The sequence below is a fragment of the Benincasa hispida genome, chromosome 3 (genome assembly GCF_027475165.1).
Source record: "Benincasa hispida cultivar pf3 chromosome 3, pf3_genome.v1.1, whole genome shotgun sequence".
Taxonomy (NCBI): Eukaryota; Viridiplantae; Streptophyta; class Magnoliopsida; order Cucurbitales; family Cucurbitaceae; genus Benincasa; species Benincasa hispida.
This window is the reverse complement of record NC_143480.1, coordinates 47,379,140-47,382,414: the sequence shown is the minus strand read 5'-3', so window position 1 is coordinate 47,382,414 and position 3,275 is coordinate 47,379,140. Positions and strand designations below refer to the sequence as shown.

General features: G+C 38.6%; 1 pseudogene across 1 annotated transcript; it reads right to left on the bottom strand.

Annotated features, from left to right (window-relative positions):
• Positions 1-377: 377 nt before the first annotated feature.
• On the bottom strand, positions 378-2,570 carry LOC120073983 (L-type lectin-domain containing receptor kinase S.4 pseudogene; annotated as a pseudogene). Its single transcript, XR_016528824.1, has one exon. The product of XR_016528824.1 is annotated as an L-type lectin-domain containing receptor kinase S.4 pseudogene (transcript).
• Between the last annotated feature and the right edge of the window lie 705 nt (positions 2,571-3,275).

Genomic DNA, 3,275 nt, shown 5'->3' with positions numbered 1-3,275 from the left:
TATTGTTTAGAAAAGAAAATTATAATGAAGCATGTATGTTTTTTATTTTAAAAAGTGCTAAAAAAAACAAAAAAGTAAACATGACTGAAAATGACCGATGTAAAACAAAGTGTTAATAAAAATATTAATTAAAAGAAAAAAGACAATACCAAAAATCAAGAACCAAACAGATAATAAACAGACGAATAAAATCAATTCAATCGTTTTATTCTTTGCCAGAGATTCATTTGGATCTCTTTTTTATAAAGACAATGGATTTGTTTTGATTCTTGGTTAGTCTAAAATGGACAAAATCGAACTCTTCAAGTCTCAGTCCTAATCCCTACGATTGACAATCATTTAATATCACTATACACGGTAAAAAAAATTCCAAAGAATAAAGAACAAAAAACAAAATTGCTTTATGTATTTTTAAGAAAAAAACGTTGTCGCTAATGACTAATTAGCATAATTAACACGAGCTTTCTTCGCTAATCGACGTAGACGTAAAAGACACAACAAAATCCCCCCCCGCCCCGCCGTTACTGCCGCCACGGGGCGCCTTCCACTCGTCGGCAACGCTAATTTCTCCGTCAAAACACCGCACAACCTGCCTCATACTCGGCCGTTGCTCCGGCTCATTATTCGAACACATAACCCCCAATTTCAACACAATCGCCACCTCAACTTCGTCGTAAACTCCCTGGAGCTTCGGATCGACGACGGCCAAAAGCTGCCCTTCTCTGTATTTATCCCAAACCCAATCCACCAACGTCATCTCCTCCGGTAACGCCTTCATTTCCACCGGCCGCCGCCCACAAGCCACTTCCAGCATCAGAGCCCCAAATGCGTATACGTCGGAGCTCGTCGTCGATTTCCCTGTTCTCGGCAGCTCCGGCGCCAAATACCCCAAAGTTCCGACGACCCGAGTCGTATCTGGAGCCGATCCGTGTTCATAAACCTTTGCGAGCCCGAAATCCGCTAACCTTCCGTTCAATTCGCCGTCTAATAACACATTGCTCGCCTTCACGTCTCTGTGAATCACCACCTGTTTATACCCCTCGTGAAGATACAGCAGAGCAGAGGCAACTCCCTTTATCACTTTGAATCTCTGTTCCCAATTCAAAATCGTTCTTGGATCGTCGAATAAGTAATTATCTAAGCTCCCATACTCCATAAATTCGTAAACCAGAAGCAGAACTTGCTGCCGCCGACACCATCCAAGTAACTGAACCAGATTCCGGTGACGGAGCATTCCGATTGTAGCGATCTCCGTCACGAATTCCCGGAGACCCTGTTTTGAATCATGAGAAATTCGCTTAACCGCGATTTGGGTTTTTGAAATCGGAAGGATTCCTCTGTATACTTTCCCAGATCCCCCATACCCAAGAATCTCCTTCTCACCGAAATTTCTTGTAGCCTTTTTTAATTCTCTATAGGAATATCGATGGGGTCCAATTTGAAGCTCCCACGGCTCGATTTCATCGGATTTCTTGTACTTTCGAAAGAGATAAAAACCTAAAGCGAAAACAGAGATCACAAAAACGCTCACAGTTGTAATAGACACGTAAACAGAGAAACTGATTTTCTTCCCTGTTCTCTTCTTTTTGGGTAATGGAAGCGAAGAGAGATCAAGATCTCGAGCTAGGCCATTAATGGCGAAACTCCATCCCAAAATGTACTGCGAGCTTTTAGAAAGAGAGCCTGTTGATGCAGTAAACCCAATGTACATTTCTTTATCAAGAACTGACGAAAGATTCACTCCGTACGACAGAATTGGCCTTCTGGGTTTTGAAGAAAAAGGGGAAATCGTAACATTGAGAGTGATTTCATCAGAATCATAATCAATCCAAACTTTAATCGGCTTCCCACTTTGGAGTGAGAGATTTTGAATTTTACCTAAATCGTCAAAATATGCAGCGTGAACAGAAATATCCGAAATCAAGCTGTTTACATCGATCCCCACATGATCGTCATCTCTATCTCTGATTCCCACATCGCGGATGGTGTCGAATTCCACAGCAAAGATATGGTTTGAGGATTTGGCGTCGAAGTTTGTTCCATTGAAGAGGCCGAGGAACCTCTGAGTATTAGCTCTGAGATCTTCAGAAGGGACAATGGCGAAAGTGAAGCCATGGCCGCCGCCGTTCTCGGGGATGATACAGAAGACAAAACAGGTGGAGAAAGAAAACGCTCGTCCGCCGCCAACGCCGCCGCTACCGCCGTGTGCGGCGATGGAGGAGTTTTTGAACTGAATTGGAGAGGCGTAAAAGGCCTGGCCGATGATGTTTTGGGAATTACTCGTTAGCCTCAAAACTCCATTGCTTTCGATTTCTGCAGATTCTTTCAAAGTTATGTTGATGGATCCATTGAATCCAGGATAAAACAGTTGGGTGCAGTGAGAAGATAGGGTTTGAGTGGAAAGAAAAATTAGAGCTAAGAAAATTTTGATGAAAAAAAAGGAATCCATGATTGAGAAAAATAATGAAACTAGCTAAGCTAAGCTTTGTTTATTGGTAGATCAAAAAGTGTAGTGAATTATCCATAAATGCTTGGTTCTCATCCAACAAGATTCATGAATAGAATCTGACTTCTATGAGTCGGTGGTGGGGGCTAGAAGGTTAAATAATTTTTTTTTAAAAAAAAAAATATTTTTAAAAAAATTCAGTTAAAAAAATATTTAAAAAAATATTGATACTAGGTGGCATTTTTAAAAAAATATTTTCTTTTATTTGTGTGCTGAGGGGAACAAGATGGGCTTACGTGAATTTCAAAATTACACATATTATTAATTTTCAAGAAATCGTGCATTCTACCAAAGTTATTCAATTTTCTGCATCTTCTTAGATTTTTTTTTTTTTTTTTTTTTTTATGGGATGAAAATGTGATACATCAAGATTGACATCTTAGGATATCTTCGATTATTATTCCTTTTTTAAACATATTAATATGGTCGATAATAAATAGATTTTTATATTAAGATAATGATGTATTCCCAATGAGATTACTACAAAAGGACCCCTATACTACTATGTTGATGTACCATAACTCAAAAGACTTCAAAATCGATTTAATGATATGCTTTCGTATAAATACCCATAATTTTTTTTTTTATAAAAAATAGCATCGATTAGTCACCATTATAAATATAAATAATCATAATATGATTATCATTTCTTTAGAGCTATAAAGTACAGATACAAATACAGCTACACGATACGAATACGATCGGATACGGCGATTGGTCAATTTCTAAAAAACTAAGATACGGATACGTCTAAGGATACGTCACTTTT